Below are 16,316 nucleotides of genomic sequence, written 5' to 3'. Positions count from 1 at the left end.
AAGGTGATTTGGGGCTTAAACCACCTTTCTGGTGGGATATTTTCTGGCCAGTGGGACTCCTGCTGAAAGAGGCTGTAGATTGCATTACCCATAGTGGAGGAAGGGGTCCCAAATGGATGAGGAGGAGGCCAACCTCATCTATGTCTCCCAACATAGAGACAAACTCCACATCAGGTCTTCCAAAGAAATGACCCATGGCATCCTTAGGAGAGAGGCAGCATTTGGATATCTGCTGAGTTTAAATTCCGAGGTCAGAAATCTTCTCTTCTTTGATTCCCATAATATCCACAGCACCTAAGGCAGTCCGTGGCACAGAGTGAACACATGGCCAAGAACTGGCACACGGAACAACAACATAAAGAGAAAGACCGACTGGCCACTAGTAATTCTCCATCCCTCAAGTGAATACTGGTCCTCTTCACTACCCACTCTCAGAGCTTCTCTAGCAGACTGAGGAAGGAGACAGAGGGAGGGGTTGGGAAAGAGAGAATAAGCCCCTTTCCCCATGTGAGTGGTTCAAGCCTTCAGCCTAGTCTGCTGTGGAAGGGGGAGCTTTTAATTGAAAGGAAGGTTGCAATGCTAGCTGCACTATACTTTTTTAATAGCTGAAAGTGTTAAAAGATAATGGAATTGGAATACTGCCCAGCAGGAAAGGGGTGGAGGGAGGTCAACAGAGCACAGCTGGTAGCAGTTATTGGAAAAATAAATCAATCACACATTTTTACCTCAGTGACTAGAAGCACTTCAATCAAACAAGTGACATTTGCCATATGATATCCTTGGAAAACAAAGGTGATCAGAAACCAAAGATTCTCCATCAGAATAGCCCACAGAGCTGTTTTTCTAGAAATGATGGTGAATTTGAAAGTTTCAATTCACACATTTATATAGAGGTTTTTTTCATGCCAAGTGGCCTATATTTGTAAAATGAGTAGACAGCATCACACCAAAAACAATGCAAGACTGTACAGAGACAATATAGGAGGGGTCAGCCTTTAAATGTAGTGATGGGAGCACACCTGGGTGCCTCAGTAGGTTGAGCGTCTGACTCTTGATTTCAGCTCAGGTCATTATCTCACAGTTCTTGGGATTGAGCCCCACCTTGGGCTCTGCACTGACAGCACTTGAAGCCTACATAAGAATGACTCTCCCTCTCTCTCTGCCCCTCCCCTGCTCATGAGTGCTCTCTCTCTCTCTCTCTCAAAATAAATAAACTTTAAAAAAAAAAAAAAAAGTAGTGATGGAGCACCTGGCTGGCTCAGTCAGTAGAACATTCAACTCTTGAGCTCAGGGTTGTGAGTTTGAGCCACATGTAGGGTGTAGAGATTACTTAAAAATAAAATATTTTAAAAATAAATAGATAACTAAATAAATAGTGATAAAGTGGTGAACTTAGGCAGATTGGAGAGGCCACACTAGAGATACCCAAAGATTACTTGGAAGTGAAAGCAAGCTGAATGGAAGAGATGATGAGGGCCATCACTCATGGCAAGAACCAAGGACAGAAAACCAGAAAATACATTCAAGGAAGTGGAAGGATCAGGGAAGCATCATGAAGTGGATCCAAGTCATTTTTGGATGTCCACCTACACCAAGTGTTAAAGGTACCTGCTAACCCAAATTAAAGGGTACAGCCAGTGGTGTGGAGCAGCTCAAAGTAACTAAACATGCAAAGATTAACCTGATACCTTAGTACTCATGGCACCCACTATGCATTATTCATAAATTCATTGCCTCCTAGTGTAAAATATATATATATATATATATATATATATATATACATATATATATATATATATATATATTTTGTATTAGCTAGAATTTCACTTCCCAAAGTTCATTTGAATTTTTCTTTGTAGAGTTTATGTTTGCTCACCTGTTTGTTTGAGAATTAAATGAGATAGTGCTTCTGACATGCCTGAAAAATACTTGGCATAAAACTATGCTCAATAAGCGCTAATTACTGTGAAGGGTCAACTTTTTCATCTGGGCAGTTCACAACTGCTTAATAAGCTCCTGGGTAATTGAGAGTTTAGTAAAGGGACAGAAATATAAATGCATATGTATAGTAGCAGAAGTGTGAATGTTCACACAGAGAGCTGAAGATAATTTGAGTCTAGTTAGGATACATGGCAGACTAATATCACTTTAGCTGTCTTTTTTCAAAATAATTAGTTATGAAACTCAGTAACTTTCAGCAAGGGGTACTCTGGTCTCTGAACATGGAGGGTGTCTCATATATCAGATGCCCAACTACATTCAAGTCTCATGACCTCCCTTCAAACTGCATGTCTTTTTTCCACCCATCTGCCCATGCATTTCACTGGATGCAGGAGTTGCCTCTCAAGTTATTTGGTAAAGGAGTAGAGGGAACAAAATGACTGTGAATCAAGATTTAAGTGGCAAAGTCTCCTTTTGACAGTGGCTAATTTGCTATGGGATGTATGTGGAACTCTGAGAATAGCCATATTTACATTAATCAGACAGTTATTAGCCTCAACTGCAAAGTGGGGAGAGTTCAAAAGGTGCATTTCGAAGCTACGATAAACCAGAGGTTTTTTATTCTAGTGATTTAAGAAAGCTTTACATTTTTATTTCCAATTAACCTATCAATAGTGATGTCACTTAAATACTCCTAAGGAATATTATCTCCTCATTATTGCCAGAAAACATGCTGCCCAATTTCATAGCTCAGCTGTTCTCATGCATGGATGGACAATCTGAATTAACTTGAACAGAAACAAGATTTTTAGACACTCGGCTACATTCCTAGTTGTAAAATCTAAGTAATTAAAATGTGACTTCAAATAGTAAAAGAAAATAAAGTGGATAATGTTTATTTTGTGCATCAAAATGATAGTGATACAATGCTAGTCCAACTTTCTATTTATTCAGTGTTAGCATGTCGGTAGAAAAATTATTGTAATCCTTGCATTCACTGCCAGTACAACTGAAGATCGTGGCAATGAGTAAAGACACTCTGGAGAGCTGTCTTAAAATTAAGTTATTAAAAAAGACTGGTTTTTTTTCATCATGATGAAACAAAAATAGCCGCCCCTAGAGATGGGAGTTTTGCTGCCTTGTTGACATACTGCTTATGCATGTTAAAATTGGACACAAGGACACCCATTATTCTGTTGATCTGAAACTTTGACGCTACGGAAATAACATGTATTCAAGGAGAAGATGTTCAAGTGATCAGGGAAGTTCAGACCTACCAACTCAGAGCTAGATTTATTCACAATTATAGGCATTTTCATTACACCTTTAATCAAACCTTCCTTCTTCTACTCATGCTTGAGTGAACCTAGGCTACAAAGCTGTTTGTGACACAAGATTATGGATGTATTCTTAAACAATACCCCAAAGGTTAATAATAATCACAAACATTTTGTACATCTTCATGTAGAAGGAACCTTTAACTCTGAACTAAGTAAAAACCTACCCTTGTGTCTTTCTCAACAATGCTAAAGTACCCTCATAAAGAGTGAGGAGCTTTGGGTTTGGGCATTAGAGAACATGCATCTTGTCTTGTTACCTCCACCTGTAAGCTTGGGGGCTTTTGCAAATTCCTTTTGTCCCCTAAAGTGCAGAGTCTTCACCTTTAAGTAAAGATAATAGAAACCAGAGATAGGGGCTCCTGGGTGGCTTAGTTGGTTAAGCGTCCCAACTTCAGCTCAGGTCATGATCTCATGGTTCCTGGGTTCAAGCCCCATATTGGGCTTTGTGCTGATAGCTCAGAGCCTGGAGCCTGCTACAGATTCTGTGTCTGCCCCTCCCCCACTTGTGCTCTGTCTGTCTTTCTCTCTCTCTCTCTCTCTCTCTCTCTCTCTCTCTCTGTCTCTTTCTCTCTGAAAAATAAACATTTAAAAAATTAAAAAAAAAACAGAGATAAAAGATTAAAAGGATGGGCTCCTTGCCCTCAATGCCCCTGAGTATGCTTTCGTGGTTGTATTATCAGCAATGGCTTCCTTTAGTTACTTTACCCCCAAATCAATCAACCAACCATTCTCTCTCTAGTTCTAGTTCTCTCTCTCTCTCTCTCTCTCTCTCTCACACACACACACACATACACACACACACACACAAACACATGCACACACACACAGTATTGTGCTAGCTGCTACAAAGGATATTCTAGAAGAGTAAAATGTGATCTTTGCCCTGGAGCTGTACACTGGGAAGTATAATTATAAGTCTCATATGAATGTATTTCCCAGTGCTTCTCACAGGACTCGGGAAATACAAAAATTAATATGTCTGCTTTTGTCCAGTTATGCCAGCAAAGCCATGGTTACACCAAAAAGAAAAGAGATGCCTCCACCTTGTGGCTGGGTCTTCAGCTGGGAAGCATTGCTATTTTTAAGCTTATTTCTTATTGCAAGTTAAAAGATTGTATTATGTTTACTTTCATACACTTCATCTTCATACTGTAACGTGTATCAGGGACTTCTGTGAAGCCCTTCCTCTCCTGGAATTCAAGGTTAGCCTTGGCCAAAATGAAGTAGCTAGCATTTAAGAAATGTTTATGAAACTTTTATCCTGCGCTTAGGCACCTTAGTCAACAGTAGGAAAACAATCGTGAACAAGGCACAGACACCACAAAGTGTTCTGACCTAAAGCCCTCACTCTCTCAGTGCCCCCACACACACACCCTCAACTCCCTCCGAAGACTCTTTCCTCCATTAATCATGCCGTATCTTACACGGTACCAATTTTGGTCCCCACTACAAGTTAAGTTTTTATTATCTATTATTTTTAAAGCAATGTGTTAGTTATTACTAGAAGGTGCAAAGATACCATCCATGTTTCTAGGAGTTTATAATTCAGTGAGGGTGGAAGTGAGAAATGGTGGTGGAATGAATAAATACACAAACAGCGAGAATGAGAGGCAGGGTTGCAGGGAGTGCTGCAAGAGCGGCATAGCTAAAGCACAGCCGATGTGGAGAGAAAGGAGGGCGGCTCTCCCCTGGAGTGACTGGAGACCGCTTTGTGGACAATTTGAGAGGAAACTTGAAGAACGGGCATGACTATAGGATGAGATTGGAGGCGTCAGGGGAACGGTAAGAATGACTAGCAGGGGTGAGGAAAGAGCAAAAATGCAGGCGTGAGAGAACCCAATGAAGAATGGAGGAATGAAAAGCCAGCCAGATTAAACCCAGGAGAATGGCGGGGATACGCTGGAAGAAGGAGGAAACAATGTCCTGAAGGATCGTCACACTGGGCCAAGGAGCTTAGATTCTGTTCAAGAAGGGAATGAGGTGGGGAGGTGTTTGAAGGGGAGAGAGACCAAAACAGAGGTGAGCTTTAAAAAAAATGTTTTAATGGGGGCACACTGTCAGTACAGAGCCCCATGCAGGGCTCAAACTCACAAACTGTGACATCATGACCTGAGCCCAAATCAAGAGTTGTACGCTTAACCAGCTGAGGTGCAGAAGGTGCCCCCATAAGCAACTTTTAAAGCTCACCTCTGCTCAGTCGGCTGAGGGTCTGACTTTGGCTCAGGTCAGGATCTCACAGTTAATAGGTTCAAGCCCCGTATCAGGCTCTGTGTTGACAGCTGGGAGCCTGGAGCCTACTTCGGGTTCTGTGTCTCCCTCTCTCTCTGCCCCTCCCCCACTTACACTTGCTCTCTCTCTCAAAAATAAATAAACATTAAAACATTTTTTTAAAGCTCACCTCTGTTTTGGTCTCTCTCTCTCTCTTTCTCTCTCTGCCCTCCCCTGTTCACACATGCTCACGCACGCACTCTCTCTCTCTCTCAAAAATAAATAAACGTTAAAAATATATAAATAAATAAAAATAGAAGATACTTGTGGCAACCATATGGACCAAAAGAAGAGGGAGAAGAGAGAAATAGGGAATGGAAAACACAAGGAAGAGAAATAGGAAATTAGCAGCTGCTGCTGACAACAGAGTGGAAATAAAACTGGTGGGTCTGGAAGCTGACTAGAGGCAAAGGCAACTCTGAAATCTTGAGCAGTTTTAAAAAGCACATTGAAGTCACTAACCTATAATGCTATCTTAAGAGAGTATTTGTATAAAAGTGAAATATTTAAACGAATAAAGTTTTCCAAAACTAGCTTCTCTAATATGGGCAAGATTACCACCACCTGATTTTTATGTCTTATTCTTGAATTATTGCTTAAAGCTTTTGTCTGAATCTGTTCAGGCTGCTATCACAAAATACCACACATTGGGTGGTTTATAAACAGAGATTTAGTCCTCACTGTTATGGAGGCCAGAAGTCCAAGATCAAGTTACAGGCAGATTCAGTGTCTGGTGAGAGCCTGCTAACTGGCTGTGTGTCCTCATATGGTGGAAGAGGTGAGGAATCCCTCTGGGATCTCTTTTATGAGGGCACTAATCCCACCATGATGGCTCCATCTTCATGACCTAATCACCTCCCAAAGACCCCACCTCCTAATACCATCACCTTGGGGGTTAGGATCTAAACGTACGAATTTTGATGGGATACAAACATTCAGATCACAGCAGCCTTCATATGTCATATTCACCCATTGTTTTATTTATTTTTTTTTTAATTTTTTTTTTCAACGTTTATTTATTTTTGGGACAGAGAGAGACAGAGCATGAACAGGGGAGGGGCAGAGAGAGAGGGAGACACAGAATCGGAAACAGGTTCCAGGCTCTGAGCCATCAGCCCAGAGCCCGACGCGGGGCTCGAACTCACGGACCGCGAGATCGTGACCTGGCTGAAGTCGGACGCTTAACCGACTGCGCCACCCAGGCGCCCCTCACCCATTGTTTTAAAATCTATTCTTCTGTTCCTCTTCCTCTCGAATTCACTGCCTTTCCTTCTCTCTCGATTCTGTATCCTGGGGAACTGATTCCTGCCTGCATCACACATACTCTTTTGCCCATTGTTTCCTGTTGGATTTCACTGATGAGAAGCAGAGCAGAAGATCAGAGGGCAGGAAGAAAGAAAGTGTAATCGTTTTCTAACAAATGATCACAAACTTAGTAGCTTAAAGCAACACCAGTATACTCTCTTACAGTTCTGGAGGTCAGAATTCTAAAGTGGCTTCAGTGGGTTAAATTCAAGGCTGGTTCTTTCTGTTGGCTCTAGGGGAGAACGCACTCTCTTGCCTTCCCCAGCTTCTGAGCCACCTATACACCTTGGCTTGTATATAGCCCCTTCCTCCATCTTCAGTGCCAGCAGTGGGGCATCTTTTCTCATTTCCTACCTCTGTTTATATCTTTAAATCTTCTCTTTCTGATTTTGACCCTTGTGATTGGGACCACCAAGATAACACAGGATAGGATGATCATCCTATCTCAATGTCCTTAACTTTGTTGCATCTGCAAAGTCCCTTTTGCCATGTAAGGTAACATATTCATAGACTCCAGAGACTAGATGTGGACATCTTTTGGCGGGACATTATTCTGTCTGCCACACAGAGGTATTTCTTTCCCCTGTTGCTCCCAGCCTCCATGCTCTGGGCCTGGAAATGTTCATCCCTCTATGATGGCAGCTCTCGTCAGGCTCTTTCATGGTCCCAGCTCTCACTAGGTCCCTGAAACTTTCCTTCCTCTCCCAGGCTTTTCCAGACAGACGTGGTAACAGTCCCCACCTTCAAAGGCTCAACAGCCCTCTTTGCTTCCTAAGCCCTGCCCACACCTCTGCCCACACCTAAGCCCTGCCCACACCTGTCACTACATTGTCTTCTAAAATCCCAGCTAACTGATATGCCCATCTTGGTATGCCTTAGCACACTCTCGTTGACACTGTTAGTGTGTCAGGTCTGGAAGTGGCACACACAGAAAGTGAATGTAACACAATATGCAAGAAGGTTGGCTTCAGAAAAACCAAGGATTATTACCCTATGCCAATGTCACAGTCATAGTACAGAGCCTAATGCTTGCATCTGATTAGAAATATGGGGCATAATAATCCTTCATTTGCTCTCATTACATCCAGGAAAGGGAAATGACAGCCTACACAGGAGTCCACAATAGAAAGTTTCCTCTTTGATTTCGTTTTGGTTGCTTTTCAATCAAATAGAGAAACTGACTTCATGACCTAATGTAAGTGATTTCTGGGCAGTTGGATGAGCCACTAGCTGAACTGCCAATGATAGCTTTCTATTCTTGCTCAGGCGGATAATTTCAAGATATTTCCCCAGTCTCTTCTTCTTGCCTGAGCAGTCAAATGGTCATATGAAAGTGGAAAGGTTGTAGTTATTTTTTCCTTCATAGAAAATATTTTGTTTCAACCAGCTTGTCTTTAAAATCTTTCTTTGTATTCATGTCTGTCAGCACAATAGAACTTATCCCTCTGTCTTGGCTTAGGGTTTGGATTAGCTGTCCAACATTCAATGAGATTCTTTTTCTAAGAGCTATATACCTAAAAATGATAGAATAAAAATAGAAAAATGGCATCAACATTCTATAGGAATTCCTAAAATTCAGAACTTACCAAATGAACAGAAGATTTTTTGTGTGTTTTTTACTTCTCAGTGATATTTTAGGAAAAACATTCACCTCATTTTTCCCATTAAATAGCCCCAATAGCTCAGCTCCATCTCTCCTAGTTTCATTATTAAAAGCTTACCACTGTGTTTCATTTTCTCTCTCCTCTGCCATTACAATGACAATGATGGTGATAACTATGAGAATTAATAATCCAGGATTGCATTTGTATAGTTCAGAGTTTACAAGGCACTTACATACCTTTCATATTATTTGATCATGGTCAAACCTGGTTGACATATATTATGAAAGTAAGTTTAATGTTTTTATGGATCTTGTTTAAATTTGGTTTACACAATAAGGAGCAAAGAGTGAAAAAAAATGTCTTCTGAAAATGTTTTTCTTTCAATGATACATCCCTCTATTGAACAAATATGTATAGGTAGGCACACCCCAAGATTTTCACTTTTTTTTTCTTTTTTTAGTGAAAGAGAGAGAGAGAACACACAAACAGGGGAGAGGAGCAGAGGGAGAGAGAAAGAGAATCCTAAGCAGACTCCACACTCAGCGTGGAGGCCCACACAAGGTTCTATCCCACAACTCCAGGATCATGACCTAACCCAAAATCGAGAGTCAGATGCTCAACCAGTTGAGCCACCTAGGCGTCCCACAACTCAACATTTTGAAAGAAATGCTGAGGAAAGGCACCCAGCCCAGACTGAAGGGATCATGGAAGGCTTCCTGGATGAGGTCACACCTGAGGTGTGTCTGAAGGAATGAGTAGGATTCTGCTACTTTCAGGGTGGGGGGCAGATTCTAGACAATGGATACAGAAAGAGAACTACTTTAGGCAAGCAGGAAGAGATCATCAGAGAGCGTGCATGGAGCAGGGGAGCAAGAGACTTGAAGAATGGAACATCAACATCCATGAAAAGCCCTAGAAGAGTAAGGAGATTTAGAAAGAAGCAATCTAATAAAGTTCTCTGTATGAGATTAGTATTGGTAATATTTGACAAGGAAAAAAGAAAGGTTTGCTGAGACAGATACCAAATTGTAATTTAGACTTGACCTCTACAACTGGGCACTGCATCATCCTTAAATTTCACATATATTTACATGTTTTAGTTTAGAGGACTTGAAAAGTAAGAATGAGGAATGGAGGCTCCCGAATGAAGGGCTCACCCTGAATATCCACCAAGGGTGACCCCCTGATTTGAAAGACCAGCCAAGGCACTCCCCTGCCCCCGAAGAGTACACCCAAGTCAAAGATGAAGTATTTCTTGAGCTGTGACTAAGTCTGTTCTAAAGGGTGAATATGAAATAGGGTACATCCCTCACCTCAAGGGATAACCCTCAGAATTCTGCAGCGCCCCTAACTTCTTATTTCCCACTTGTTCCCCTCACTTTCACGGTCCTTCTCAGCGAGAATATGCTCCGGCATCACCTTGATTAAGGATCCTTCTGCAAATCAATAAGGGCTATTTCACACTTGTGTTTAGATGAAGTTTCTTGAGAGATGTTGGGATGTTTTCCTTTTAGTGATTATTTTGTAGAGCATAGTAGAAAGAGAGTTTCTGTTTTCAACATATACCTTATCTGAGGCAAATAAAAGTCACAGTACTTTGGTGCTCTCAAACATGTGCTTCAGTTTCCAACTGGGTTGGAAGCTTTCCCTCTGGAAAAATCTGCTGACTTGATGGGCTCCTGTGCCTTTGCCGAGGCAGCCGTGCACGACGGTTTGTAACAAGAGCCAGGTCCTATAATAGGCACTTGGATATCATGTATTTAAATCACCAGTCTAGTGGAAGAAACAGGAAGGTTAGCCAAAACACTCAGCATAATCCCTTGAAAACTTTACTGCAATGGTTATTAAATAGTGTCTAACAGGGGCACCTGGGTGGCTCAGTGGGTTAAGGGTCCAACTTCGGCTCAGGTCATGATCTCACAGTTCATGAGTTTGAGCTGTGTCAGGCTCTGTGCTGACAGCTCGGAGCTTAAAGCCTGCTTCAGATTCTGTGTCCTTCTCTCTCTCTGCCCTTCCCCTGCTTTCTCTCTCTCTCTCTCTCTCTCTCTCAAAATAAACATTGAAAAATGTTTTTTTAAATAAATAAATAATATCTAACAAAAGTTATTCGTGAAAACAGTCATTACATATTAAAGGTCACCATCCAGTTGAAAATCAGCCTGTCCCTTTGCTCCAGCAAGGCCATCAATGCCCATGTGTCCTGTTGTCAGAGCACCGGGTGATGATGCCTGTGGCAGGCAGCGGCGAACACCCTCAGTCAGATTTTTTTCCCAGCACATTATGATTTTTTCATTCAGACTCAGCCTCCATTCTACTTTCTCTCAATCCTTTAGCATTTGTTTCCCATTACTTTACCTGTCTCTACCAATTTTTGTAGGTCACCATTACTCAAACTTCATGTGGCCTCCTCTAAGTACTGTTGAAATTGTTATGGTGTTGCTGGAAGTGCTTAAGGCAGCATTTCAAGAAAGCTTTCAGTAAGGTATGCTGAGACGTACTAAAGCTGAACTATGTTGTGAGAATAGAGATGGCTACTGTAACTGAAAAGCAAAGCCTTTGCTCAACCGCAAGTAATCAAGGGCCCTGTCAAGGACCTACTGTCAAGAACTGTGTAGATGACACAAAGACAGTAGGTACTTTCCCTGCCCGTGAAGGGTCTGGAGTCGACAAGAAAGGCCAGACTATAAGCGAAGAATTTCACTAACCTCAGGCCTCAGATCAATAGCCACAAAAATAGTCCACAGCTAAATCTTCCATGAAATAAAGAATAGAGATATCCATTATTTGTTGGTATAAAATTCTCAAAGAGTTCAAATCCTCACACCTAATTATAATCTAGGGTTTCAGTCATGTATGATCATACAAAATAGGTTCTTGTGGTGCAGTAGTAGTAAGAGGGTGGTTAACTGATTACAGCCAGCTAAGCATGTTTGTGCGGTGTCGGAGTAAGACTTGAGTGGGAACGTCTGTGACTCAGGGCTAAAGTAAGTCCAGGATTAATCAAGTTCTTCTAAAGATTTCATTGAGCCAAACCCAATACATTCTATACAACTTGGTTACAAAAGTGCATACAGTACAGAGTTTACGTTTTTTTCTTACATCTTGAACTATTAACTGCTTAAGAAATATTGAAACTTTTACCTTTACCTGCCTTGGTTTTCCAATAAGAAAAGAAAAAGCTTTACCCGCAGGGCCCCTGGCAAGTTCAAGGATTTGGTAACAGCTTTGTTAACGAAACATCTGCCATGATATATGAGCAGAAATGTAGGAGTAGAAATACAGAACTTACTAGGCTATGCCGAGAGCGGGCAGCCTTTTCTTTTCTGTTCTTTTCCTTTCTTTTCTTTTTTTCAGTAAAGTGACTTTTATCTTCAGTTGAAATATAGTTGACACACAATATTACATTAGCTACAGGTGTACAACATAGTGATTCAACAAGTCAATGTGCTATATGCTCACCACAAGCATAGCTGCCATCTGTCACCATCCAACAGTATTACAATATGTTGTGCCTTTCATCCCTGTGACTTATTCATTCCATTATTGGAAGCCTGTCCCTCCCACTCCCCTTCACCCCTTTTGGCCATCTTCCCACTCCCGCCATCCCCTCTGCCAGTCATCAGTTTGTGAGAGGGGACAGTCTCATCTCATTCATTGCCCCTAAGACATTGATGTAGGGTTGTTAATTGCCCCAAGATACAGGACTACAGATATAAATATTTCTTCCATGGGGAAAAAAAATGAATGCCTGGAATTTTTTTCTAAGCCCTTTGGTTAGTTTCCTAAATTCGACATCTCCTTGACACACACACATCTGTGAACTTTGAGTCTCCCTCTCTCTCCCCACTTCTTTTTTTCTCTCCCTCTTCCCTCCACCCCACAGCCCTCCTTCTCCCATCTCTCTCTCAATTCTAATTAGAACTTGATATTTTAAAAATTCATTAAGAACAAGTGGACGACATTTGTAAAGTTCCACTTTAGTACGTAGCTCAGCTAAAGATAGCTCTGTAACAAAGTATGGAAAGAGAAGACTGTATCAGAATCACAACTGGTCTTTTTTTCTTCATCCCTTAAAGGACTGCAAATTTTCCATTGGTTTTACCAAATTAATTCCCTCAGTTGATTTGCGTGTGAGGTAGGAAAGTGATGCTTTTCAACTGGCCACCCCTTGGCCACAAGGTGGGAAGGTAACCAGAGAACCTCTCTGCCCCTGATATATTCAACTCCTTATACATCCAGATACTAAGGATGAAAGCAAAAGGATTCACATTTGAAATTTATTTAAAGAGTCCCATTTAAAGCGACTATTCAGGGACACCTGGGATACTCAGTCAGTTAAGCATCCGACTCTTGATTTTGGCTCAGGTCATGATCTCTCAGTTCATGAGATTGAGCCCCTGTGCTGTCAGCACAGAACCTGCTTGGGATTCTCTCTCCCTCTCTTTCTGCCCCTCCCCCACTCACACACATTCTCTCTCACACACACTCTCTCTCTCTTTCTCTCTCTCTCAAAATAAATAAACAAACATTTTTTTAAAAAAAAAGAAACATCTATGCATAATACTAGTAGTGGAGTAAAAATAAAAATTAAACCTTTTTTATAATTTCTGTCATTTCGCAAAGAGAAACAGTTCTTGAGTCTGTTGGATTTGTTGCTACCCTTGACAGTAGGTCCAAATGACTTGGCCCACCTTTGTAATCTGCCCAGAACACCTTGTAAGATTCGCTTTGTGACAGTGACAGCATTACCATCATTTTACCTGACCAGCATCCCCTCCACACACACCAAAAATTTTTGTTCCGAATTTGGTAAGATCCTGGACTATTCAAAAACTTCCATTGCTTCCAGTGAGGCAGAAAATCAACATACTACATCCTCCGGTGTCCTGTCTGGGGAGGGGCTTGGGAGAGACTGAAAGTGTTAGATGAAAACTTAGGATCCTTGATCCAACCAGCACCAGAGGCATCCTCTTCTCCCTCTGAGGGGACCCTGCATCAAATCTAAAAGTATGGAAATCTGCCAGGCCAAAAGGTCAGGTCATGCTCCTGGGAACTCAATAAAAGTAATACCCCTGACTCTTCTCGGAGACCCGTCCCTGAAACTCCTGCACCGGAGACGTCAGTCCAGCCCTTGTGCAGCCCTCGTACCCCTCTACTTCTCAACCACCCCTGTAGTCTTCCAACCCACCACCTCTCCCTCCCATGCTAAGTTTTGTTCCCATGGTCTTCCTGAGATCTTAGGAGGGAAAAGGAAACATAACAAATGCACAAGAGAATTAAAACATCAAATTTTCTAAGTCTCTCAAGTATGGGACCAGAATGCAGATGATGTATGACTATTTCTATCACACCACGAGATTCCTTTTGCCCTCTACATGACTCTCGCACTGTCAGTCTCAAGACAGAAGTGTCCTCAGGCAAAGGTGGCTGTCACGGTTGTTTTGGGGGCCAAGAGTGTTTATAACCCATTCTCCCATGATTTTCAAGATAAGCCATGTGTAAATGCTTCATTCATTCACAAATACTTACAGTGCATCTCATATGAGATACATCATTAAAAGGGACACAGTCTCTGCCCTCATTTGCTTCTTGAGACCATGGTATGTTTGGTCTCTGTCTCTTTCCCCACAGCCTCCCAGTTTCCCACTTGATAGACAATGTGATAACCTCACAGACTTCAGCACCCTTCTTTAATCTCCCACTTTCTCTCCAGTCCAGTCTCCATACTGATGACTCAGGGAGATTTCTAGATACCACTTTGCTTCCCGGGTCAGGTTACCAGCTGATTAAAGTTTTCAGTGGCTGGTGCACCTGGGTGGCTCAGTTGGTTGAGCATCCGACTTTGGCTGTGGTCATGATCTCACAGCTCATGAGTTCGAGCCCCACGTCAGGTTCTGTGCTGACAGCTGACAGCCTGCTTCGGATTCTGTGCCTCCCTCTCTCTGCCCCAACCCACTCGCATTCTGTCTGTCTCTCTCAAAAATAAATAAACATCAAAAAATAAATAAAATCTTTAGTGCCTTACTGTTGCCTTAAAAATAAAGCCTGAACTCCTGAGTAGCAGAATAAACTAACTGACAGTTCTCCAAATATACGATGATCTCAAGGCTCAGGGTCTTTGCATCTGCTGCTCTCTCTACCTAGAATGCTCATCCTCCTCCTTCATCTGGGGAACTCTTACTGATACTTCAAAACTCAGTTGAGATGTCACCACCTCCAGAAAGCTCTCCCTGACTACCAATTCACCCATTCTGAGTTAGATGTCCCTCATTTCTATTCTCTTAGCACTTTGTTAATATCTCCATCATAGCAAAGGTATATTGAATAATAACCTTATTTACCTACTTCCTCTCCAGTTAGACTGACAACTAGATACTATACCATTTATCTCTATCTTTATCTTATCACCCTAGTAGACTGTCTAGCACATGGTAGGTGCCCAGAAATCATTTGATGAGTGAAGAAGGTCCACATCTAGGAGGGAAGATAGAAAAGCATAACTGTAACAAGGTGTGATAAATACTAGAGTGGGATACAGGGACAAATGAATGTAAATATTAGAAACATCTGCTTGTAAAGAAGACAGGGTCGAGGAAGGAATCCCAGAGAAGATGCTTGGACTGGCTTTGAGAAAGAGTGGGAAATCAACAGGTCTATAGGGAAGAGAATGCAAAGAGAACAGTAGCATATGGAAAACCCTGGATCCCTCAATAGTCATGAAGCCTTGGGGAGAGTTCTCTTAGAAGAATGACTCCAGTGACAATAAGAAGAAGATATTGGTGGGAGAGTGACAGGAGAATACTGGAATAATCCAGGTAGATACCTGAATTGCACTAGTTAGCAATGGGTTACAAATGAGGTCAGAGAGAGGAAGTGAACCCAGCATGCCCCTCAGATTTCTCACTTGAGTGAGTGGTAGTACCATTAACCAGATTTAGAGAAAAAAAGTGCTTTGGGAGAAAAATGCTAAGCCCAGTCTGCTGGTGTTGAATTGGAGGTGGCTATTGGACGTCCAGGTAAAGATGTGTAGTGTTCAAGGGGATGCATGAGTATGAAGCTCAGAGGAAAAGTCTGGCTAAGAATGAAGATTCTGTTATAACTTCACTGGAGCTTTCATTTTACTTCTACAATTTAATACTGTGCCATGACGTTTCAGTCATGGGTGGGAACTGCTGGGAGAGCAATAATTGGTCCCATCTCTGCCTCTGGCTTGGATACAGTGGCCTCCGGTAAGCTACTTGAATTCAGGCTGTGCCTGTGCCTTATGGGAAAGGAGACAGTTAAGGAGAACTGAACAAAAATGTTGCAAACATTGCCCCTAAAACAAATTAACTTAGTCCTGTCGTTCATCATTCTTCTCTGAAATGTGGAAGTCATACCAGTGGGGTAAACTTCTGCCACTGCCCAAAAGCCGTACTTTCAAAGACCACCATACACAAAGTGGAAGAAGTCTTTTCCTTCATTGCACTGAAGTCCTTACCTCTAGAAAATCCTCTTTAAACAGAGATATTACTCTCTTGCTACTACAAACATGTGTTTGTTCTCTCCCCTCATTTTGGGGGTGGGGAGTGGTCTTATTTTAGTGCTGTCTTGCCATTGTGATGGCAACTTTTTATTCCTCTTCTTGCCCAGCACCCATCTTGATAATGCTGTGCTATGGAGAGTTTATTCACGATTCTGTCTGCATTATAGAGTTTAGGTTGAGGTCTGCTTTTAGGGAACCAACTAAAATAACATTTTTGCAAAGCAACTCATGGTGCTTTCCCTGGCCAATTTATCTTAAGTGACTTCCACTGAAATGAAATATATTTTAACTCAAAGGTTCCTGACAGTAATGGTACTGTGGGAGTTACCTGAT

The 16,316-nt window shown here is 41.8% G+C and overlaps 1 protein-coding gene across 10 annotated transcripts in view; it reads left to right on the top strand.

Moving 5' to 3' along the window:
* The window catches only part of MAGI2 (membrane associated guanylate kinase, WW and PDZ domain containing 2), a 1,332,179-nt gene that overhangs the window by 1,242,216 nt on the left and 73,647 nt on the right, over nt 1-16,316 (top strand). The window lies entirely within an intron of this gene.

This window comes from Leopardus geoffroyi, chromosome A2 (genome assembly GCF_018350155.1).
Source record: "Leopardus geoffroyi isolate Oge1 chromosome A2, O.geoffroyi_Oge1_pat1.0, whole genome shotgun sequence".
Lineage (NCBI taxonomy): Eukaryota > Metazoa > Chordata > Mammalia > Carnivora > Felidae > Leopardus > Leopardus geoffroyi.
This window is presented reverse-complemented; position numbering and strand designations above follow the sequence as displayed.